This window comes from Leptonychotes weddellii, chromosome 2, assembly GCF_054177405.1.
Source record: "Leptonychotes weddellii isolate Sample4059 chromosome 2, ASM5417740v2, whole genome shotgun sequence".
NCBI lineage: Eukaryota > Metazoa > Chordata > Mammalia > Carnivora > Phocidae > Leptonychotes > Leptonychotes weddellii.
The window spans coordinates 92,975,776-93,002,323 of record NC_138370.1 but is presented as its reverse complement, the minus strand read 5'-3'; the positions used below and the strand labels follow the sequence as shown (position 1 = coordinate 93,002,323).

The 26,548-nt window shown below is 36.6% G+C and overlaps 1 long non-coding RNA gene across 2 annotated transcripts in view; it reads left to right on the top strand.

The window, feature by feature from the left end:
• The window catches only part of LOC145720130 (uncharacterized), a 126,882-nt gene that overhangs the window by 46,903 nt on the left and 53,431 nt on the right, over positions 1-26,548 (top strand). Inside the window, exons 1-2 of one of the 2 annotated variants that reach the window (XR_014142892.1) lie at positions 1,022-6,018; positions 7,404-7,441. The exons of the other annotated variant lie outside the window; for it this stretch is intronic. This is a non-coding gene — a long non-coding RNA (uncharacterized LOC145720130). Of the gene's footprint in view, positions 1-1,021; positions 6,019-7,403; positions 7,442-26,548 lie in introns of those variants that run through there. 2 annotated transcript variants of the gene reach the window in all.

The following is a 26,548-nucleotide window of genomic DNA, read 5'->3' as shown; positions in this document are numbered from 1 at the left end:
TATTTTGAGTGATTGGAATTTTTTATGCTGTGCAAGTGGTATCTTTACATATTTTTTTAAATCATGTGATTGTTCATGTTTAAAAGTAAATACTACTATTTCCTCATGGCTAAAAAGCCTCTTTTTGAAAATATAATGGTAGGCAAGTTTGGAACTATGTAGAAAATAAAGGTAATGCTGCATATTTTGAAGTTAAATTTCACGCAGTTTTTTATGTTGTTTATGAATCATTCATTCATTCAAACTTTAATGACTACCTTTCATTTATCAGATACCATGAGAGTCAAGTGGGGACATAAACAATCCCAATACAATGTAATTATTCTGCACTAGAGGTATATATACAAAATACCTCTCTCTCTACATATATATAGAGAGATCTTTATATCATTTGATATAGATATCAAGTATATATATATTTGTATGGAAATCATTTTAAAGTATACATGCATATAAATCACTCAAGGGAGAAACTAAAAAAAAAAACATGCTTAGCTGTACATGATCCTATTTTTAAGATACAATCAATTTATCTACTATTTTCAAATTAACTAAAAAATACTTTAACTCCTTTTTGCATTAATGAGAAATTCTTCATTTATGCTGTCTTATTAAAGCTTGATTTCATTCTTACCTGGTAATTCTTAGAAATTTCTGCTCCTCAGAGTATCCCCTGCATTCACAGGGATTTTTGAATTTTTTTATTTTTTGCAAGAATTTTTGAGAACTATCTTTTTACTTAGAGGTGAGAATCCTGAAGTATCTCTTTGAAGACACAAATTTTGTTTGTGTGGAAAAGGCGAGAGCAGGAAGAAGGAACCAAATTTAATCCTATTGTAGAAAGGCTACTGTTTAATCTTCCTCTCCTCTAAAAATAAATGCAAATCCCCACACTAGCAGTTATTTTTGCACTTTGACCTTGAATGCATCACATATTATCTGTCACTCATTAACATTCTTTGTCATCCTAGAACATTTTATAATAACATTTACATTTGATCTACTTCTTCTAATAAGGATTTTACTATGTTTTTATCGGGATTGTTTTTACTAGCATGTCAGACATTGTGTCTGGAAGCAGCACAGACATAGAATGCCTCAACCTTTTTTCTATGGGCACAGAGGATGAAGGGCTGATCACCTCAATTCAGTCCAGAACTGATTTGGTCAGGGCTGTGTTGGAGTGTGAGGTATGGCTCAATTCACTTCTGGTTTCAAACATCTCCGAAGTAAGAATTCTGCTGTGCTCCTTTAGGCCTTTCTTGCTAGTGGGAATTTATTCTTTTTTTAAAATTGAAGTATAGCTGACACACAATATTACATTAGTTTCAGGTGTACAACATTGTGATTTGACAACTCTGTATGTTATGCTAGGCTCACACATGTGTAGCTACCATCTGTCACCATGCAATGCTATTATAATACCATTGATTATATTCCTTATGCTGTACCTTTCATTTCTGTGAGTTATTCATTTCATAAGCCTGCACCTTCCCTTGCCTTACACCCATTTTGCCCATCCCCCCCACCCAACTCCCCTCTGACAGTTAACCATTAGTTTGTTCTCTGTATTTATGGGTCTGTTTCTGCTTTTTAATTTTTTTTTTTTTTTCACATGTAAGTGTAACCATACAGTATTTTTCTTTCTCTATCTGACTTATTTCACTTACACCTTCTGGGTCCATCCATGTTGTTGCAAATGGTAAGATCTCATTCCTTTTTATGGTTGTGTAACATTCCACTGTGTATAGGTATACACAAACACTACACACACATACCCCACATTTTCTTTATCCCTTATTCATCCATCTATCAATGGATACCTGGTTCACTTCCATATTTTAGCTATTGTAAATAATGCTGCAATAAGCATAGAGATGCAAATATCTTTTTGAGTTAAAGTTTTAGTTTTCTTTGGGTAAATACCCAGTAGTGGAATAACTGTATCATATGGTAATTCTATTTTTAATTTTTTGAGGAACCTCCATACTGTTTTCCACAGTGGCTGCACCAATTTACATTCCCACCGACAGTGCATGAGGTATTCCTTTTTCTCCACATCCTCACCAACACTTATTTCTTGTCTTTTTAATATAGCTATTCTGACAGGTATAATGTAATATCTTATTGTGGTTTTGATTTGCTTTTCCCTGATGATTAGTGCTGTTGAGTATCTTTTCATGTGTCTGCTGGCCATCTTTATGTTTTCTTTGGAAAAATGCCTTTTCAGGTTTTCTGCCCATTTTTAAATCGGATTGTTTTGTTTTTTGGTGTTGAGTTGTATAAGTTTTTTATATATTTTGGAGATTAACTCCATTATTGGATATCATTTGCAAATAGCTTCTCCCATTGAGTACGTTGCCTTTTCTTTTTTTTTTTTTTTTTGATGGTCTCCTCTACTGTTCAAAAGCTTTTTATTTCGGTATACAGTCCCAATAGTTTATTTTTGCTCTTGTTTTTCTTGCCTGAGGAGACATATCTGGAAAAATGTTGGTAAGGCTGATGCCAAAATGATTATTGCCTATGTTTTCTTTTAGGAGTTTTATGGTTTTAGGTCTCACATTTAGATCTTTAATCCATTTTGAGTTTATTTTTGTGTATGATATAAGAAACCTAAGAAGGGTTTTGAGGGACATGTACAAGAAAAACATCTAAGTTTTATTCTTAGGTGAACTGACATTTTTTGGCTATAGATAACGGTAACTGAGGTGAAAAACAGCCTATTCTTCCCCCCTTTGAGATGTATGCCCATGCAGGTGTTTCTTTGCCACCTCTGTGCTATTGACAGTGTTGTTAAACTCAGCCCCACCAGGGGCAAAGCATTTTATACATGGAATGGAGATACTTTTATACTGCTAGATGAGTTTTCTGGGATTTCTAACACTCCCAGTTATATAAAAAGGTATTGGTCTACCCTGTAGAGGAATATTAATAGCAGTGGAATCAAACAACCATTGTTAGAAGTTTGTGTGTGTGTGTGTGTGTGTGTGTGTTTTTATAGAGAAAACCTTTATTTTCTTTCACTGGACTTCATTACAGAGGTTTCTTGTTTTATTGCCATTACTTTTCTAGGCTGGTATATATTTGCACTCTGGTCAAAGGTAGAAAAAGAGTTCCAAATTACATGCAAACATCCAATGGGTAATATTAAATTATTTTCAAGATAGGGGGAAATGGTGTGTTATAGACTGTTTATATTCCCCCAAACTCATATGTTGAAACCCTACTCTTCTTCTCTCGTGTGATGGTATTAGGAGGTGGGGCCTTTGAGAATTAATCAGGATTAAATGAGGTCATGAGGGTGGAACACTCATGAATGGATTAGTGCCTTCATAAGAGTCATGACAGAGCTTGCTTCCTCTCTCCGCTCTCCACCATGTGAGAACACAGCAAGAAGTTGGCAGTCTATAGTCCAGAAGAGGGCTCTCACCAGAATCCAACCATGCTGGCTACCTGATCTTGAACTTCCAGCCACCAGAACTGTGAGAAATAAACTACTGTTGTTTATAAGCTACCCAGTACTTTTGTTGTAGCAGCCTGAATGGACTAAGACGTTTGCCTTCCATTGAGTTATGTCATGACTGTTGTTGTAAAACTGGACAAAAAAATGTTCTTAACAAGAAATTCAGTGCATTTGAAGGGTGGTGTTATTTATCGGTTTCTTTTCTTTTCTTTTTTTTTTTTTTTAAGATTTTATTTATTTATTTGAGACAGATAGAATGAGAGACAGAGAGCATGAGAGGGAGGAGGGTCAGAGGGAGAAGCAGACTCCCCGCCGAGCAGGGAGCCCGATGCGGGACTCGATCCAGGGACTCCAGGATCATGACCTGAGCCGAAGGCAGTCGCTTAACCAACTGAGCCACCCAGGCGCCCTATCAGTTTCTTTTCGTGTTTGAAATCATCTTACATCTACTTTGGTCCACATGAGTCAATGTTCTGTGGCCTCGGTATAGGCATAGTACATGCCTGTGGTGGTACACCTGGCAGGTGGGTCTGTACATGATGCAAGGTTCTCTCTAGAAAGGTAAGAGTCACTGTGGGTGAGTTACCTCCACCCTCACACCACAGATGTGAAATGAGTTGAAGTGACTTGCCAAGGTCATGAGTATACTCAATGACAATATTGGTAGAAGCACAATGTCATAGACACCAAAGTAGTGTTTTTTCTCACAGTATCTTTTGTGTGAAGCTGTAAAGAATTGCCTAGGGGATGGCAGGAGCAGATGACATCACTCTTGATGTAATTCTCTACTTATATGACACTTGACTCCACCAAGAAATAAAGAAAGAGTGGTATCTGTTTTATTATTAGAAGTTGTGTGATTTGTGATTCTTCAATAATGTAGTTTTTTCTCATAATCAGGTTCCTTTCACTAAGAACTGTAGAAAGAAAGGGGAAAATGTACAATAACTTTTATAAAATAAGTGGTGATAATTTGGCAAAAATGTATTCTGTACTTCATTTAAGCATTACTCCATTAGATAACATATAAAAACAAGAGGAATAGAATAAACCATCTGGGTTGAAGACTGTAGGAGGAGACTTGGTTGGAAGCTTGCACATTAAATGAAAATATTTGTACTAGACGAGTTTGATTTTTGTATGCATGGTGGCAGGCAATTAGTTTCTTGGCTGTGCTAACTCATGTTTTTTAATTCAAAGCTAAATATCTGGCATTTGAAAGCACTCTTAAAAATGCATTATGTAGATGAGCCTACTTAGAATACAGCAAAGTAAAGACACTGGGTAAGTTATGAAAAATTTATGCTTGTGAACCACCCTGATTTCTTTCCCTTCCCCCCAACTCCCTCCATTCCCTAATGTATTTCTTTAAAGGGCTTATTTTCAAGCAATCATTTAATGAGGGGTTACTATGTGCTAGGTATTGTACTAGGTGACTTACAGATAATTACGTTAAATTCTCAAAAAAACTCAGAGAGAGAAGGTTAGTTGGACCTGCCATGAAGGCTTTTCCTGATGTAGAACCCACTTGGAACTTACAACTCAAACCTGGTATATTTTGCTCCAAAATCCAAAAAGACCCACCAAGCATTGTGCCTCTTTCTTTGTGGTAGGTGATAGAAGGTATAACAACCTTCTCTCACTTTCTAAGAAATACCTTGACATTTCATAGATACTGGACTTTCAAATACTTCCCCAATGTGGCAGACCTCTGAAACTTCTCAAGCTTAGCTTCTGCCCTCTGACATGCATGGGTCTTATAAGGCATCTGGGTTCTTAATTCCTGATGCCCAGGTGCTTTTGTTAAAACATCATCAATATAATGAACAGGCCGATATAATATCTATGTCACAGAAAGGCCATAAAGAACTATGTGATGATAGAAGGCCTGAGCCAAAATGGCAAAGATACTTTGTCTCTGTGAAGTAACTGCTTCTGATTATCTTTGTTAGATAAAAAAAAAGAAAAAAAAAATAGGTTAAGTCAATAGCTGTAAACTAGCAGCTAGGGACTGTAGTGATTTTTCCTAATCCTCAACTGCAGATTAAGTTTGTGGTAATGCTCAGTCTCCAAGACCTATCAAACTTGTATACCAGCCAAATGAGTTATTTAAGTGGACATGTGGTTGTAATAACTTTCCCTGTTAAAAATCTTTTGTTGCGGACCTAATTTTTTCACCTGACCCGGGCATGTGGAATCACTTTTGGATTGCTGTACTTTGAGGAGGGTGGGGGGAGAAAGAGTGAGAAGAGGGCAAGTTTTACTGAAAGCAGAGAAAATAGTTACATGGGAGGGGCCACCTGACAGAAACTGAGAGCTTCGGTGAAGCTAGAGCCAATTCCGGCCTCCAGCGGGGATGGACCTGGGAGGATACACACATGCCCTGATGTCCACCCTCCTCCTCCACCCTCTTCCTCCACCCTTCCAAGGCGCTGGTGCTCCTCATTGGTCAAACCTACAAGAAGCCGGAGCGTGTGGCGGCTATCTGGGTATGCCACAGAAATCAGCTTCCTGGAGAACAAGCAGAATAAATAAGGATGGAGAGACGATGATAGGTACGGAGACTGATGAATGAAAATAGTCAAAATACAGCCCTTTTACAATTTAAGTATATTGCTGCAACTTGCAAGAGGAAAATGAACAAAAGCTCTCAAATTATCAAGTTTATAGCATCTAACAAATTTTTTTCAAACATGGATCTTGTTCTATATTTTACGGACTCTATTCTTACATGTCACTGGAAGCTCAGTTGAACTTCTGTCCCCAATTTTGAATTCCTGTAGTTGAGATTACCCTTTGAATTCTAATTCTTTCTTTGAAGTTGGTCACTTGAACCCCTTCATACAGAATGGCTACTTTTTACAAGATTGAGGTCCAAAATACCAAAAAATAAATAAAATTAAAATACTCTGATTTCCAAGATTCTATTGGGTGAGTAAACATCATTCCACTGAAACTCTTTTCCATTAAAAAACTGCTCAAATCTGCCCTTTTTTCTCAAGTACTAACCAGGGAGTATTTCTGTTCTTTCCTTTGGTGGGATGAAAATATTTGGAAGTACTCAATCTCAGCCATTTTTTTTTTTTAAAGATTCCATTTATTTATCTGAGAGAGAGAATGGGAGACAGAGAGCACGAGAGGGGAAGGGTCAGAGGGAGAAGCAGACTCCCCGCTGAGCAGGGAGCCCGATGTGGGACTCGATCCCGGGACTCCAGGATCATGACCTGAGCCGAAGGCAGTTGCTTAACCAACTGAGCCACCCAGGCGCCCCAATCTCAGCCATTTTTAAAGAATTATATTTGCTTGTTATTATTTTCTGTGTTGTGTAATCAAATATTTATCCTCTCCATAGCAGCAACAGCTGTTTTTAAGTCCTTTTACTTGCTTCTACAATAGAGTACTTCTGACTAATTTTTTTTTTTCATGTCCAAAGATGGTGTATTTTACATTTACATGTTGGAAGGAGCTCGTGCCAACAAAGTGACTATCATGTTGTTTCTGTTCAGTCTTGTGCTTCTGGGTGGGGTTTTGAGCCAATAGAGTTTGAAATACCAAGATCATATATCTGGAATCTAATGTATAATTATTTCTGAATCAGAAATAAGTTTTAAGTAATAAGTTAATTTGAGATTCCAAATATTTTAAGACACAATAAAACACTACCTCTTTAATATTTCCATTTCAAAGGAAGCCCCTCACCAATCAAATGTTTGCCTCACATTGAATTCTGAACAGTGCAGGGGAATTGACATTCCAAAAGAAGATAGTCCTAAAACTGGCAAGAATCCTCATTCTTTTCTGAATGTATATAGGATAGAGTTTAGGATATAGGATATATCCTATATATAATGTATATGGGATAAGAGTTTAACAGCTAAATGAAAATTTAAAGGAAACATTTTAAAACTTAGAACATTTATTTCCTCCTTCATTGTTTTAGGGACTTCGGACTACAAGACAAGAATGAAATCTGCCATCGTAAGACATCTGGTTGAGTTTTGTTAGTTCTTTATATTTTAAGCATTCCAGCTTTCCTTATTTGAATGAAAAATATTTAAGTGGGATCATTGTTACTGTTCATAATGCTGATCTTTCAAAAGAGAACATTGCATTGTTGATGGAGCCTTAGGAATGTGGGAGATAGTTTGTCCTTCAGTTAACTTGCTCAAACATTTCTGGTCAACATTGCATACCCCAGCAGAAATGGTGTGGTTTACAAAGTGGATTTTCTAGATTTCAGTGACTCAAACTCTCTACTCGACCATAATTGAGTTCAAAGTGTCTGTCAGAACATGGGACTCTTGTCCTTGCACCCCTTAAAGAAAGGAATCTAGGCAAGGTCTGCCAGGATTGTAAATAAAACACAGGAGTTAGTTACACCAGAATAGGCTCCCACAGGAATAAAATGCTTGCTTAGCCCCTCAGGGGGAAACCGCAACTATTAAAGACAGATAAAATTTTTTTTTTATTCTTATGTTAATCCCCATACATTACATCATTAGTTCTAGATGAAGTGTTCCATGATTCATTGTTTGTGCATAACACCCAGTGCTCCATGCAGAACGTGCCCTCCTCAATACCCACCACCAGGCCAACCCATCCTCCCACCCCCCTCCCCTCTAGAACCCTCAGTTTGTTTCTCAGAGTCCATAGTCTCTCATGGTTCTCAAGACATTTATTCTAATGCCTAGCATGAACTTATTCTCCTGTAAGTTTATATACTTTGCTATTTGTCCTAATCTTGGGGACTAGTGAACTACACGTCACACTTAAAAACTTGCTTTGTATTCTTTAGATCCAATACACTCACTTTTCTTACTCAACCTCATACCAGGACCGAAATAAAATGAAAAAAAAAGATTTCTTTTGGCTACTGAACCATTTCCTAATAAGTATTGATGTTGAGGACAGGAGGCAAATTACATCACCATTTCTGTTTATTTTACTGTACTGTTTCCAATTCAGTATGCTTATTCATTCAGGTATAGTATGCCAAAAAGGAAGGGTGGTTCCATCTGTGAAAAACTGATAATCCAATAATTTCTTAGACTAAAGGCTAATGAGTGAATGAAGATAATTCTGAATATTTATAAACACTGTATATTCTAGATTTTGACAGGTGGTTTGACTTAACTCTTTCCAAGTGGCCAAGTAACCGCTTGATGTATTAGAGCACTAAAAAGAGGGAGACTAAGAGTCCCATTTCAAAGAAAGCCACAATACAGGCCACTTCCATATGTCTTCCCCTACTTTTTTTTTTCCAGTCCACAAATATTTATCAGTCATTTCTACCTTCACCAATTTAACACAAATGAGTATGATGCCATTGAATGAACATTTGTACACTGAAATATTATAATGTTAGACTGCATATCATTTTAAAATATCTTAAATACTTAAAAAACTCAACTCTTCAAATATGTGGAACAAAACTATTGTAGTTTTACATTGATGTATTTCTAAATGTGTCATCTTTTTATTTTATTTTTTTTTAAGATTTTATTTATTTACTTAGAGAGAGAGAGAGAGCACCAGCAGATGAAGGCAGAGGGAGAGGGAGAGTGAGAATTCCATGCAGGCTCCATGCTCAGTGCAGAGCTGGATGTGGGGCTTGATCTGAAGACCCTGAGATCATGACCTGAGCCAAAATCCCAAAACTTGGACGCTCAACAGACTGAGCTACCCAGGTGTCCCTAAATGTGTCATCTTTTTAGAGAGCAACTAATAGACTTGGAAAATATATCATTACTTTCTAACCTGCTTCCTCTATGTATATATGTATAAACAAATATGTCTATATATTAAATATATTGTAAATATCCTAAATATACTGTCAAGAAAATTTGAAGGTTATTTTATGCTCTCAAGACAAAATATATTGCATGTTTGAAATGGATTTTAACATATATGTGAATTTAGTGAAATTAGAGCTGAAAAGGACTTCATAGTGTAGTAGAGTCAGTTCTGATCTTTCTTTGTCTAATAAGTAAAGCATACTGTTTCTATGGAAACTGCATTTGTAGAAAATAACTATTGCTTTAAGCATTAAAGTATCCATTGTATCATAAAGTCAGCAGAATGATTTACTCTATAGTGATAGAAACACTTTAACATTTAAAATCTGTTGTGCACAGCATATATTTTATGGTTTAAAACTAAGTTTCAAAAGGATTCTCTTGTTATTAAAATGAATGGTAAACTCAATGCCCCTCCAAAAATCTATTAGGTATTACATTTAAGAAAAATATTTGAGGGGCGCCTGGGTGGCTCAGTCGGTTAAGCAGCTGCCTTCGGCTCAGGTCATGAACCCAGGGTCCTGGGATCGAGCCCCGCATCGGGCTCCCTGCTCCGCGGAGAGCCTGCTTCTCCCTCTCCCTCTGCCTGCCACTCTGCCTACTTGTGCCCTCTCTCTATCTCTCTGTCAAATAAATAAATAAAATCTTAAAAAAAAAAAGAAAAATATTTGAACATATGTATAATATTGGTAGTACATTGTGAGAAAAAGTACCTTTGACCAAAATTGGCTGAGTGGGAACACCATAAAAGAAACAAAACAACATTACCCCCAAAACAGACAATTTTTTGTTGAGATAATTTTTACAGGCAATTAAATTTTAATTAATTCTGTTAAAATAATTATTAATTAATAATTATTAATAATTCTGTAAAATTAATTTTAATTTATTCTGTTAAATTTTTAACAGAGTAAAATTGACATAGGTGTTTTTATATAATTAAATTGTGTAGCATTTGGTCTTTCGTTTAGTCACATATTACCTATGCTCTGTTAAATTAATATGATCAATTGCATTCATGATGTACCACAGAAGTGCTCACTCAATTTCTGTATCTTTTATGACACTTCATAGAATATAAAGTAACTGTCTTCTTCAGAGTCAATGCAACTGCATCTTTGCAGCCCTGCCCAAGCTTTTTATAGATCAGATTGCTCTTTTGTCTGGGGTAGCCATGACTCCATATCAGACTTGGGGAGATGGGTTCTGGAGGTCAATGGGTAGCAGTGATGGGCTGTTTTTTTTTTTTTTTTCTTTTTCCAGAAGCTAATGTTCACCTCTCAAGGTATGTCCAGATCTTCAGAAGTTGAGAGGAGTAGCATTAGCTGGCTGACAAAACAAGGAGAGGCTTGTTAACCAAAATTTGAAGGAGCCTTCCTTCCTTGGGTCTTTGAGCTTTTAAGCTTTGAGCTTTTAAGAAGTCATTTTCATATCACTCATCTTTGTCCAAAGCCTTTAATATATAGTAACAATATATCAGGCTAATCCCTTCATCTTCCATCTGCTTTCTACTTGCTCTTTTTTTTTCTGCTTTATTAATAATGTGTTGGGAGAGGGGCTCTGTCAAATTCCATGAAATATTGTCCCACTCAGAATAAAACTGACATCAAGGCATGTTATCAGCCAAGATTTTTAGGTTAAAGGGCTTCATGCAAACCCCTATGTTGAGACAAGAGACCCAACATGAATGCTCATGTTATGTGGGACAGCAATTCTTTGACTTAAAACATATCATCTGTCTGTGCGAAGGTAATTCTTAATGAACCACATGAGTTAGCAAGGTATTATACCAAAATAAACCACAAAACAAAACAAAGCAAAAAGTATGTTTATCACTTACCTTCAGGAAGCTTACATTGTAAAAATATGTAAGGGAACTCTAAAAGTCCCCGTGATTTCTGAGTTACAATCTTTGTTTTCTAGATCTGTGCTCTCTGATAAAGTGAGATAGTTAGATTCTATCTGCTGCTTTTGTGTTTTAACTTGCAAAAGAGAATATAATATAAAAAACATATTTCTGGGGGCGCCTGGGTGGCTCAGATGGTTGAGCGTCTGCCTTCGGCTCAGGTCATGATCTCCGGGTCCTGGGATTGAGCCCCGCATCGGGCTCCCTGCTTGGCGGGGAGCCTGCTTCTCCCTTTCCCTCTACTGTGCCCCCTGCTTGTGCTCTCTCGCTCTCTGTCAAATAAATAAAATCTTTAATAAATAAATAATAAAAAACATATTTCTGACTTTTTAAAACAGTATATTATATAGAAAATAAATCTGTTAGTATTAGAAAGTACTGAAAAAATATAAAGACAAATATATTAATTATCCAGGTGTTCCAATTCAGAGGCAAAAACCTTTAATTTTTCTTTATACTATATGTACCATTCTGTATCTTGCTTTTTTCCAGTTAACATTATATTGTGAAGATTTTTTTCATGTCATAATTTTAAAGTGTATTTAAAAACTGGATAATACTTCATTAGATATGTATTTTCTTAACTCATCCAACCATATTATTAAATATTTGGATTAATTCCAATTGGGGGTGGTTAACTACTATGAAAAACACATTAGAATGCAAGCTACGTGAGGCAGTAGCTGTGTTTTTCTTGTTCTCTGCTTTAAGCCTGGCGCATAGAGCAGGGACCCAATGCCGATTTAATAAATGAAAGAATGAACAAATACATAAACCTGAATATCTCTTCTTAGAGATTCCACGGAGACTAGATTTCTACCTCTCACATTAAAATGAAAAAAGATAACATGAATTCATAGTGGTATTTGCAACTCAAGGGTAATATCACTAACAGAGCGGAATAGTGCAGAATTTCTGCATGATAAAGTGTTGACAGGAATGAAGCGATGTTGAGACCCAACAGGGGTAAGAAGAACCCATATAGATAATTAAGAGGGCAATATGATGTGGGAGTTTGCCAGACAGACTTCGGGAATAATTCCAAGGTCAGAGACTCTAGAAACTGGGGAAAAGTAACTAACTGAATCCCACTTAGGATAGCTGATGACAACATTGGCACAGAGGTGAGAATAGCACTCTGATGGCAGGATTCTGATAGGAAGGCTTCCAGAATGTGTGTGGAATCAGGTGAGCACACAGTACTGGAATGTGGTTGTTCTCACATCTGGCCTCACTTTGGAATCAACTGGGGGATTTGAATACTGAAGTCCAGCTCCCCTGGTGCAGAATTCTGATTTAATGGTTTGGTGATGGCCTGAGTATTGGGATTTTTAAGTTACTGCTCTAAATAACTAATTTTGGTTTATCAAGGGAGGGTAGAGCACCTCCACCTCAGAAACAACATGTCCACTTGGACATTGTAAGTGCAGGGCTCTGGTAATCAGAACTGTATTTATTTCTGATCCAACCCACCAGTGTTTATGAGTTTAAGAAGCAAATTCCAGCTACAAAGGTATTCATTGTAGGCCTATTTTTTAATTAAATTTTTTTACAAAAAGAAACATAAAATCAGGAATCATTAAAGTCAACAAATTTCAATGAACAGATTTAATAAAAGAAACAGAAGAATATCTTAAAATAAATAAAATATCCTTAGAGAAGCATAACAGGATACCATATCTGTAAAATAAACAAACCAGGAAACTAAAACATTTGCTTTGGAAAAAATTTACCAAAATGAAAAATGTGATCGCTATGATTAAAAATAGATCATCATTAGGGTAGATTAAGTAACAGGAGAATGGGCACAAAGGAAGTTTGAATTAATGATTAGGAAGATCATACCCAGGTAAGTACCCCTGTTGGGTCTCAACATCACTTCATTCCTGTCAACATTTTATCTTGCAGAAATTCTGCACATAATGAAGAAGTGGAAAGTCTAGAGAAGTATTTAGAAATGTGGAGGATGGATCCAGAAGTTTCTATGTACATCTAAGGAGGACCTTCCAAAAAAAGAGAACTAAAACAAAATGAAAGAGAGAAAATTTTCAAAGAAATATAGGCAAAAAATATCCCAGACTTGAAGAGAGAAATACATTTTTAGATTAAAAGGGCTCACTTGGTACCAGATGGGGTTAATGGCAAGGTCCCCTCACACAAAGATATCCCAGTAAAGTTTCAGAATTCTAAACCTAGAGAGAGAATCCTGAAAGTAATGAGAAAAACATAGGTAACCTACAAAGAAATGAAAGATTAGTGTAAGATGCCCTTAAAATTTTAAAGGGAAATTATTTTAGACCTAGAATTCTTTACTTTGCTAAAAAATTAAACTCTGATTGCAAAATAAAAATATTTTCATATCAAAGCAAAACCATAAAAGGAGGGAGGAATTTTCTATATTGAAAAACACAGCAAGTATGAAGAAAATATGAGAGAAATTTATCTTTATGCTTTTAATATAATTTCAAGTTTTATATATTATGAAAAATTCTAGACTTTGACAAATCAACAACTGTAGCAGGTGCTCTTAGCATATTTCCCTGGACTATAGCTTCCTCCCCATGTTTATATCTATTTTCTGAATTTCAGAAGTTGGTTAATATATCTTATCTGCTGATAAATCCAATATCATCTTCTATGCTCTTCATCATTAGGGATTGTTTCCCCTCTGAAAATTAACTTCCTGCCATATAGTATGTTCTCAAGAGGGAAGAAGTCCGTTATCTTGACCTAAAACTAAGAATCTTTAGATACCTTAATCAAAACACCTGCATTAACTTAAGTAGATCTGTGATTGTTATCTGGCCAGAGCTCATGCTGTCACCTGCTCCTTGTATTCTTATGTCACTCAGCTGCCTAATTTCAGTATTTTGCTCTCAGAAGATGATGATTATCTTCCTGTATGGTACAACTCTTAGCACTCATGATGTTGATGTTTTTATCTTGGTAAATATTTCTTAATATGATGATAGTACTCTTCCCTGACTCATAATGCAATTTCACAATATAAAAAATAGACCAAAGCTCTGCACATCTTTCTATAAAATTGAACATGCTGTAGTGCTCTTGGCACTTTTGAATATAGAGGTTGTGAGTGTAGTCACAATGATGGGTAATGCTGGCCCTCACGAATCTGTTTCTCACCACTGAACTTTCTCCCACTTATCCAAAGAAATTCCAGAATATATCATAAAACCTCTCCTCTCTACTTTTACGTGAGATGGAAAAGGAATATTGCAATAAGGATTTTACAGGTAGATACACTGGAAGATCAACTATTATTTACTTTTTATTCTGTTACATTAACAATGAAACAAAGCCTTATGCCAATATTGATTCACTAGATGGTCACAAATTTTTGATAAGAAGCCATATTGTGAGAGTTCATTCCTCAGGGATAGGTATTTTCTCAGGCATCAAATCTCTCTACACGTATTAGCTATTATATAAATATTGAATGCTTTCTATAACAGATGCCATGTGAATTACTTTACTGATAGCCTCAAACAACCTTGTAATGAAGGTGCAGTTGTTATCCCCTCATCTCAGATGAGGAAACAGAAGCTTAAAGAGATTGAGTAGCAGAGATGGGATATTAACCCAGGTCTAGTTGTCTGTGATCTTGCTGTGAAACTGAATGTATTGCCTGTTTTACATGTCTGATTAGAAACTTCTCAGTGAGACTATTGTTGAAAAGCTGTAAAAAAGCTGCTAAGAACTTTCATAAGAACCCCATGTAAGTTTCAGTTCATAGGCAACTATATTCATGAATCATCACCCAGATTCAAGTCTCCTTTTGAAATCCTCTTTCTTTGTCACTCCACAACATCAAAACAATTGCCAAATTCTATTGTTTAATATCTGTCCTCCGCACAAGACAGATTTTGTGTCTTGTGAAAAAGGTACTATTTTGTGAGAGTAGGCACATTTTGGTTTAATTGTATTTCTTGTGTCTGGAAAAGTGCTTTGCCTAGAGGAGTTTCTCAATAAACATTTGTTAATAATGCAGTGACTTTTTCTTACCTATTTCCTCTTTTCAACTCCTACTGATACCAAAACAGATGGATCCTTCTTCCACCTGGGCTGCTAAGTACAATCACCTTCCCTTGGCTGACCTTTCAGTCTTCAGCCTCTTCCTGTTTCCTCCAATCTGCCAACTATATTGCAGTCCCAGGGCCTTTGCACTCACTGCTTGGTGGGAACACTATTCTCCCAGAGAGCCACATTGCTTACTCTCATACCTCTCTTGGATCTCTGCCTAAAGTCCTCCTATCAGTGAGAATAGTTATTTAAAATAGCAGTCCTTCTCCACCCATTGCTCCCTACATGATTACTGAAAATTTTTCCTCTGTTTAAGGTCCAGCTTAATTCCTTAGGGATAGTTTAGGGTGAAACCAGTGGGATTGTAATACCTATGATCATTGATGTGTGTGTGGCGGGGGGGCGCAATTTGTATAAAGCCTGGGAGATAATTTTGAGAACTGTAACTCTTACTGTGAATGAGATGAATAGCTATTGGAGGAGAGAAGTGAATAAAGAGGTTGATTAGAAGGGTTTTTACTACTCCAGGTGAGAGAGAGACAAACAGAGAATGGTGTGTTGGAACTGGGTATTAACAGAGGGAGAAATGGATAAAATTTGCCAGTGAGATTGATGTAGGGTGTGAGAGAAAGAGAAGACTCATGAATGACCTTAACGATTATGGCCTCAGAAATATGAATGGTGGAATTTTCATTTACTAAGTTGAGAAAAATTTTGGAGGAACAGTTTTTAATGGGAAGATCAAGATTTCAGTTTAGGACATGTTAAGTTTGAGAAATTTATTTGATGATATTCAAGCAGAAGGTGATGGCCAAATAGAGGGGTCAAGTAGGCAGTTGCATATAAAATTCTGTCATTTAGGGAATAAACCCCAACTTGGGATATGAATGTAAAAGTTGTCAGTGTGTATGTAGTGTGTAAATCCATCAGGCTGGGGGAGACCAGTAAAGAGAGAGGACAAATATAGAAGATGTCCAGCACTGAGCTCTAGGACACTCCAACACTTAGATGAGGAGAAACCAGCAAAAGAGACACAGGGAACAACCAATGTGATGGGAAGACAACCAGGAGAGCCAACTGTCTGGAGAGATGAGGAGATGGTATTTCAAGGATGAAGGAGAGAGATTTACTGGGTCAATGTTTCTGGTGAGTCATGTAAGGTGAGGATTGAGAAATGACTACTGGAATTAGAAACACAGAGACCATTTACAACCTTTAAAAGACTGAGTTTTAGTGGAGATAACAAAAGCTTGGGTTCAAAGGAGAAGGTGATAGGAAGTACTCCGAGAAAAGAAAAAGACACATGCAAAGAAGACGGGAGTGTGAGGCAGTTTTAGGAGACAATAAGTAGCTTCCCTTCTAAATAAGGATTAATGGGTGATTCTGGCCATTGAAGACTCATTACCTAGCTTAGGTGGTTGGGATGTATACATGTATACATGAATGAATGAATGTGTGTATGTATCTGTGTGTGTGTGTGTGTGTGTGTGTGTGAATATGGACCATTCCAAGTTTAAGAGCTGGACTGGACAATAACGTGTCCAAAACTATGTTTTAAAGAAATTAAGGTGACATCAGTATCAGTAATGATTTTCGCAGACATAATGATCTCTAAGGCAATAGGGTACTGGATTTAAAAAGGTAAAGGTAAATTTAGCTTAACTTAGCATTTATAATTATTTCTTTATATTTTTACCCACACAAGTAGAGTTGATACAAAATAGTCTTGAAAAACATGGGTGGGGGAAATAAAAATTGAAAGTAAATGTTTTAAGCAAGGAATTTTAAAAAATCAGATCAAAGACTTAGATTTAATGTTTGTGCATTTTATAAAACATCAAAAATATATAGTAAACATTCATTTTGAAATTCTTGAGAAAATCCTACTTCGTAATTTATGGCAAATATGTTTACCAAGTTATGTAATATAAAAGTAGATGTTTAACTACAAGAAATGCTTCAGATAATGGGTTGGTGAAATTACTAAAAGGTATATATTCATTAAATATATTTGTGTTTGTATTTTTATGGTCTATAAAGAACTGATGCAAAACAGATTTTTAACAGTCCTTGTACATTCGACACAGCTGTGATGGGGCTAATGCAGTAATCGTGTATTCATATATAATCAGTGATGCAATCACTTGATGTATATAGTAATGTTTGTTAACTTATACCCAGAAATTGGAGAGATTATAAACTGATTTTCCAAGATCAAAATAATAGTGAATGGAACATTGGATTTACTGTTAGGGAAATTGGACCTCGTTACCAACTCTGGTCTCAGTTTCATTATATCAGAAAAGTAGTATTTACTCTGTCTGCTTTATAAGGTGGAAGGAAACATCAAAGCAAAAAATGATGAACTTCTTACAATGTGTCATTAATATTTATTAATATTTTATTATTTTATGTTAATAAAATATACATTATATTATAAAATATAAATTACTTTTATTTAATATTTTTCAGTATTGTAAATTGTATCAAGATTGTGTATATTAAAGTGTGAATATGTATGTGTATGTTTAAAAAAGAAACTTGAGGGCGCCTGGGTGGCTCAGTCGGTTAAGCGTCTGCCTTCGGCTCAGGTCATGATCCCAGGGTCCTGGGATCGAGTCCCGCATTGGGCTCCCTGCTCTGTGGGGAGCCTGCTTCTCCCTCTCTTCCCCACTTGTGCTCTCTATCTCACTATCTCGGTCTCTCAAATAAATAAAATCTTAAAAAAAAATTAAAAAAAAAAGAAACTTGAGTGGCATAAAAAAGGATATTTTGCTATCTCATTTGTATTTATTGTTTCATCAGATGTATTAGATTTTGCAATAGTAATGTGAAACCACTGAAGTATTTCATAAACTGTCTTATAGCCAATTTCAGAGGTCAAATGTCATTTAGCTATAGAAAACAAGCTTCGGGGCGCCTGGGTGGCTCAGTTGGTTAAGCGACTGCCTTCGGCTCAGGTCATGATCCTGGAGTCCCTGGATCGAGTCCCGCATCGGGCTCCCTGCTCGGCAGGGAGCCTGCTTCTGCCTCTGACCCTCCCTCCTCTCATGTGCTCTCTCTCTCTCATTCTCTCTGTCTCAAATAAATAAAATAAAAAAAAAAAAAAGAAAACAAACTTCATCTTCTAAAAGAGAAATAATTGATCTTTCAAATGACTAATAGTAAATACATGTTATTTTTCCTCATATGTTTGTCAGAGGTTTTTCCCACCCTATGTGTCATGACTTAAATTCTGTAATTTCTGCCACATTTGTGTCCAGATCTTCACTCCCTCACAAAGTTATAATGTCAATTGTTTGCTTGCTAATCTGCCTCACATATTCCTAACCTCCCCTGTGCCTGAGCTCCACTCACTTGTTCTTGATTCATATTATCTAATTAAGAAAGTCAGTTTTCAATTTGCCCACTACTCTACATGTCTATCCTTAACACATTGTAGACACATTGGAAGAGAATCCTTTTGCCCCATAATGGGTGCTGCTCTTTCCCAAGAAGACATATGAATACATCTACTTTAAAAAGAAAAAGTCATGAAAAAGACCATCCACCTCTGGGACGAAATAAAGTACAGGGTGGTTATTTGTGTTAGAAAATAATTCTCTATGGGTCTCTTGCATTTTCTGCTGTCTTATGAGTCTTGGAGGATAGAGACAGTGTCTCCCTCTTGAGTAAAAGGCTAGTGTGTTTACTGCTTATTATAAAAGATTCAGGTTCCTTGAACTAAAGATTTGTTTCCTATAATGCAAACCACTGCATATTCAAGGTGTGACCTGGCCCTACTTTTACCACCCTGTGAAAATTGGGGCTCAAGGAAGCTTCACAAATATACTGACAGTCTAGCTACTTGTTGTGCTATAGACTACATGTTTGTGTCCCCTAAAAATTGATATGTTGAAACCTAACCCCAGTGTAATGGTACTTGCAGGTGGGGCCTTTAGGTGGGTGGAATTCTTATGAATGGAGTTAGTGCCTTATAAAAGACCCCCCAGAGAGCCCCCTCACTCCTTCCATGTGAGGACACAAAGAGAAGACAGACACCTATGAAACAAGAAGTGAGTCACCACCAGACACTGAATCTGCTTTGATCTTGAACTTCTCAGCAAGAAATAAATTTCTATTTTTTATAAGCCTCCCAGTTTATGGTATTTTTGTTATAGCAGCCTGAACTAAGACTAAGGACTCAGACACACTCTGATGAGTAATAAAGTCCTTTGTCTCAAACTGTGGCAAGTTAGCTTACAACTAGAATAAAATCTCATGGCCTTCAGAGTTTTTGGCAGTTTTGGTGGTGAAGATAGGATGCTACAGAGATATGGCTTTCTAGAATAAGAATGAGGATCATGTGGGCCAATTAATGAGATATGATTAATCCATAGGAATAGCAGCAAATGTTTTGGCCTAGTTGAATCGTCAGGTGGGCAATAAATACTCTACTTTACTGGCTGTTATGGAGAAATAATTGGGGAAGTTGATTGCATACCACATTGCATCTTGCTTGTTGTTAACTATCCTCTGGGTAGGAAGACTTCTGCATTAATATGGTCTCAGTTCTGCAATATTGTAACAAATAGTTTAAAGATTTATCAAGGGTAGGCAGAAGATTCTGCCCCTGTCATGATCAATGATATGTCTCAGTTTAGCTAGGCCATGGTATCCAGTTTTTGGGTAACTACCAGTCCATATGTTGTAGTGAAGGTATTTTTTTAGATGTGATTAACATTTAAATCAGTAGACTGAGTAAAGCAAATGCCCTCTATAATATAGGTGGGCCTCATCCAATCATTTGAAGGCCTTAATAGAAAAGACTGAGGTCCTCTAGGGAAGAAGGAACTCAGCATTCACATGCCTTTAGATTCAAGACTGCAATGTCATCTCTTCCCTAGGTCTCTAGCCAACCTACCTACCTGCCCTACGGATTTCAGACTTGCCATCCTTCACAATCCAAGAGCCAATTCCTTAAAATAACTTCCCTCCCGCCCCCCCGGCCCCCACACTCTTTGGTTCTGTTCCTCTGGAGATTCCTGACTAATAAAGTCCCTTCCAGACAAGTTAGAAGACATGTGCCTATACCGAATGCAACAGGAGGGAAATTTGTGACATCTATTTTCAGAAGCCTGGCAAATTATTATAACTAGTTGAGTCACCTGGGATAGGAGGGGCAGGTGTGTAATTCTTGTCAAGGAAGAATGGCGAGGGATGGGCTGTGTTATGACACAGTGCATCATGCCAAATTTAGATCCATTCAGAGATAATAGTAGTTCTCAGAATTTTGGGGGGTTTTTTTTTGCAGTGTGTTGTAGCTGCTATAAGGAAGTTTCAGTGTTCTCAGTAATAGTTCTATGAGATAGATAAATTCTCATGGGAAATCATAAATAAGGAATTGAGTAGTATTTGGCTTCTTACTGTCTTGGATTGGGTTTATAAAGCTGATGAAAGGGAACCACTGAAATATGAATACCCAATCCAAAAGAATCTAGATAAATTCTTGTGGTCAGACCTACTGACCTATAAACTTCCCTTATTTCTTACGTTAAAACTGGTGAAGGGCGCCTGGGTGGCTCAGTCGGTTAAGCATCTGCCTTCAGCTCAGGTCATGATTCCAGGGTCCTGGGATTGAGCCCTGCATCGGGCTCTTGATTTCAGACTTCTTTTTTTTTTTGAAGATTTTGCTTATTTATTTGTCAGAGAGAAAGAGAGAGAGACAGAGCACTAGCAGGGGCAGTGGTAGGCAGAGGGAGAAGCAGGCTTTCTGCTAAACAAAGAGCCAGTGTGGGACTTGATCATGGGTCCTGGGATCATGACCTGAGCTGAAGGCAGACGCTTAACCGACTGAGCCACCCAGGCATCCCTTCAGACTTCTAACCTCCAGAACGATGAGAAAATAAATTTCTGCTGTTCTGACCCAACAAGTTTGTGATCACTTATTATGGTAGCCTTAAAAAACTAATACACTGGGTAATGATCAGGATGAAGGATGGAGGTAAACCAATTTTGAAAATTTGGGATTACAACCCAGTTTTCCCTGGACATGATGCTTCTTTCTTTCTCTTACTTACAATCCCAGGTTGGCCTGATTGATACACTTTTCAGGTGCAGCTTCCCCAAAAGCTAGTGTATTCAAACTTAATGCTGGTTCAGCCATTTGCATTGTCCTGTGGGACTAACATGGTCCTCAGTCATACAAAGAATGACTACTTGGTTGAGTATGCTTGCTGGCTGAGTTCTTATCCAGAGGTCCATGAGGGACAAAGTAGGGAGCATAATGGGTCTGTGTAAGTTCTACAGGAATGCTCTTATTTCTCTTGTGCCTGATCTAGGTATAATTAGGGAATAATTGGAAAAAGGTAAAGTTATAGTTACTGGAATGGGGCACATCAATTTTGTCTCAGTGGAGGGAGAAGAATAATTTTGACACCTGGAAATGGAGTTCCTCAGACCCCAGAAGGTACAAGAGAGGGCAGGGCACTGAAGATCTTTTTTTTAGCATGGGCCCTGGAGACTTTCTCATGAAGGAGAAACAACCTGGTGTGACAAATAGTTGCAATAATACTTAACTTATTGGTGAGGCTGCCGTCTTCTGCCAGACAACTGACTACAATTTGATCATCATTCCCCTTACTCTTACTATGAAGATTATTGGAAATAGAAAGGGTTGGCCCTAGTTCCCACACCTTTCATGCAAAACATTTATCACCATCTCTGAATGTCTGCCCTAGCCCCACTCCTATGGCTATTGTTCAGTCATTCTGTGGGGCACACAAATTTCACCCTGCTGGTGGTGAAGGACAAAATTACTGATTGTACTGACTGCCCTTATACAATCCCTCCAGACAAAAGGATTGGACTCAGTTATTTGAACTGTGCTGGAAACCCTAAGATCCATCATCTAGCTATCAGGCCACATTGGAGGTGCTATCAACCTATGCTCTCCCAAATGATGTAGGGCCTAACAATTGTCAACATTTTCTTTCCAGGGGCACCGTGTGTGTCCCCAGACTGAACTTGTGTGGAAGACAGGCATTCATTTGTTTTTTCCTAAACACATAGCTAATTATACCTTTGAGGTTGTCATCTGAGACCTTCTAGGGTTTAAGGAAACCTCATCAGTAGATCAGGTAGTTTTCAGATGACTGTGGGGTTCTCTCCAAAATGAAGCTACTGTCACTTTCTCAGGGAAGCTTTCTGGAGAGAGAACTGACTCATTATTTACATATACTTTGTTGGCAGTTATCCCTGTGATGTAAATCATCCAGTTAGAAAAAGTACTGAGATTATAAGTGATATCATACAGTATTTGTCTTTCTCCATCTGATTTATTTCATTTAGGATAATGCCCTCAAAGTCCATCCATGTTGTTATAAATAGCAAGATTTCCTTCTTTCACATGGCTGAATAATTTCATGTGTGTGTGTGTATATATATATATATATTCCTATAAATATATATTAAAAAGATGTGATATATATAATATATATTTATGATATTATATAAATATAATTATATTAATTGTATATGATATATAATGTATAATAATATATATTAATAACATTAATAACTATAATAGTTTTTATATTTTATATCATTATATTATATGCATGTATTAGAATTCATAATTATAATAATTATCAATATTAATATAAGTATAATATAAATAACATTAAAATATATTATAAAATAATAATTAATATAATTATACCTATTTATATTTATATAATATTATAATATTTTATATATATTATAACATGAGTAATACATATATCATATCTTCTTTATCCATTCATCCATTGATGGATGCTTACACTGTTCCATATCTTGGCTATAGTGGATAACAGTGTAATGAACATGGGAGTGCAGGTATCTCTTTGAAATAATGATATCATTTTCTCCTTTGGATATAGACCCAGAAGTGGGATTGCTGGATCATACGGTAGTTCTAATTTGCTCTCATCCTGTGATATCAGCTCTAATTAAATGTGCTATGGAACAAATTGAATGGATTTTGTTCCACCTTCTGTTGGTCAGATTTATCAGAGTGGCCCATGGAATGAATACTCATGAAAAGATTCACCAGAAGTCAAGATGATGTAGACGTGAGGGGTGGATATTTTTGGAAGACAATATGGTTGTCTCATGTTTCTGAACATCTTAGGAAGAGAGGCACTGACTGACCATTGTTCTGGACTATCTCTATAAGAATGTTTATATAGGCACGGCCTTGGAAGAGAGAGCTAGCGTCTCCCTCTGGAGCAGAGAGCAGGCTAACTAACTGCTCAAAGTAAAAGATTTGAGTTCCCTAAGCTCAGGATTCTCTCTTGCATTGCATCTCACAGCGTGTGCAGTTGTGATGTAGTCTTCCTGTCGCCCTCTGGAAATTGGGACTCTAAGAACTGCTATGAAATATACCCATGCTGGAGCCTCTTGTAGCATGTTGAGTAGTTAAGTCTTTGTTGCTGATCCAGGAGGCTCACAGCTCCTGCCAGTACCCATGAAACTGTGGCAGGCTAACCTGTGAGCTTACAAGCAGGGTAAACGCTCACACCCGTCACAATAGTTGACAATTGGAGGAAAATTCCCCAGCATCCAGACTCTCATCTATTATCGCCTCCCTTCTGCCTAAAGGACTTCATATGTACATAACATATATGAAATGATAAAGATTATTAAATTGTAAAATAATATATATAATAGGGATTATATTATTTATCATATAATAAAATTATATAACCTATATAATGTTACAGTGCATGTCTACTGTTCAACTTTTTACATCTGGAAAGGTCTTTATTATTTTTTTTGGAGATTATTTTTATCAAGTATACAATTTTGGTTGATTTTTTTCCTTTCAATACTTTATAAAGACACTGCTGTTTTCAGTCTTGCCCTGTTCTGACATGAAATGTTTAGTTATTTATTCCTCTGTAAATGATGTGTCTTTTTTTCCCCTCTGGCTGGTTTTTTCAGACTTCTTTTTATGTCTTTTTAAAAGCAATTTGATTCTGATATGCCTTGGTATAGTTTTCTTAACATTTTGTGTTTGAGACTTATTTGGCTTCTTTAAATCTGTGGATTATGTTTTCATTTAATTTAAAAAAAAAATTTGCCCATTACTTCTTCATGTATTCTGATCCTATATTCACCTCCCCTCTCTTCCTCAGGGCTTGAATTAAATGCATATTAGGCCACTTTAAGTTGTACCGCAACTCACTGCTCTTTTCATGTTTTTTCAGTCTCTCTCTTTTTTTTTTTTCTCTCTGTATTTATTTTGGATAGTTTCTATTGCTAGGTCTTAAAGTTTACTAATTATTTCTTCTGTCATGTCTAATCAGCTGTTAATCCCATGCAATGTATTTTTCTTTCAGATATTGTCTTTCTATTTTTTACATTTTTGAGTTGAGTCTTTTTTTTGAAATCTTCCATGTCTCTAACTTAATGTGCTCTACCCTTATTCTTTTAATCTTGAAATCTTAAAAAGTTATAATAATTTATATCCTAATCTACTATCATCTATCTGGCATCTCTGTTATTTTTGAGTGTGTGTCTATTGATGGAGTTTTTTGGTTTTTGTTTATTTGTTTGTTTTTTTCCTCATTAAGGGTTGTGTTTTCCTGATTCTAATCATGGCTGATAATTTTGGAATGGATGGCAGACACAGAATTTTACCGTGTTGGATGTTTTGAGCTTTGATTTGGGATGCAGTTAGGTTTGGTAGAAACAGTTTGACCTTCTTGAGGCTTTCTTCCTTCCTTTTTTATGCTGGAACCAAGAGCAACCTTTATTCTAAAGCTAATTTTGCTGTACTATTTTAGTACTTTAAAGGATGCCCTGTGAATTACAAGGCTTTCCCAATCTGACTAGTGAGAACATAAACCATTCCTGGCCCTGTATGAGCTCCAGGGATTGTTCTTTTTGGTGGTTCTTTTCCTGACCTTAGGTGGTTTCCTTGTGTACATATGCTCTCCAGAGACTCCTTTGCAGCTCTCTCTCTCCTTGTGTAATTCTCTCCTCTCCAGTACTATGTCTTGCAAATGCCAGCTTGGCCTTTCTGAACTCCAGACTCTGTCTCCTCCTCTCAGGGGTCCTTGGGGTCTGCTTGGATTTCCCCTTCATAGGCTGCCATTCAAAACTCTGCAGTCAATAGCTGGAGTAATTATGAGTGTTGGTTTCATTTGTTTCTTCTTTTTCACTGATCACTGTCTTGCACTGCCTAAAAAATATTTGTTTCTTATTTTGTCTTTCACTATTTCTGGCAGGAAGGAAAATCTGCTCTTGGCTAGAAGAAGTAACAAAATAATTTAAAATCTTATATTAAGAATTTTCTGTTCTTAAAAAGTTGCTTTTTGGCTTTCTAGCCACTGAACTTTCCTTGGCTTACTCATCTTACGGTGTTAAGTTTTTGTTCTTCTCTCTTTTCAAAGGCCCTCTCCTTTTGTTTTGGAATAGTTTTTGCTCTGTTTTTTTTTTTTTTTCCCCCTAAATCCTAGTTCTAGCTGGTATGTAGGTCTTCAGAATCCCAGTTCTACTCTTAAAACAGGTTGTTTTCAAGTAAAGGCAATTCCTTTCCTAAGAATTATTAGGCCGACTGTTAAGGAAAAGAAAATCTAGTCATAAGCCCTTAAACAATCAACCTGCCTCTCTTCCTGTCTTCCTTCCTTTGCATTTTTCTTTGATTTTTTATTATTTGCTTTTTAAAATATTTAAAGTATGAGAGAGTAGAAGATAGCGATACATTTAAACAGATGGAGAAGCCCATTCATTCTTGAATGAAGTAACAAGAGAAGGAATCACTTGTTCATCTTCCTATTTGAGTCCAAATACTTCATGAATACAGTTGATTCTATGCCCACCTTGTATACAGAAGTCTTTTCCCTCCAGTTATCTTTTTTTTCTCCATCAGAATGGAAATATAATATATACTCTTTTAGCTTAAAAAGGGCCTTCCTTTCTTGCACGTGCTTTTAGGATACTGTCCCATTTTATTGGTTCACTTCATAGCAAAACTCCATGACAGACTTGTCCAAACTCACTCTCCCACTTCTCCCATTGTCTCTTGGGCTCCCTCTTAATCACTCAAAAACAAAAACAAAAGCAAAAATTGCACTCACACACACACAACAAAACCACAAATAAACAAAAGCAGCTCTTCTTTCTCATGATTGTCTCCTCTGTTACGAGATGAATTTTGTCCCTTCAAATTTGCATGTTGAAATCCTAATCCCCAGTAGCTCCGAATGTGACTGTATTTGGAGATAGGAACTTTTATAGGTAATTAAGTTAAGCGTGGTTATTAGGATGGGCACTAATCCAATATGACTGGTGACTGGTATCCTTGTAAGGAGAGGA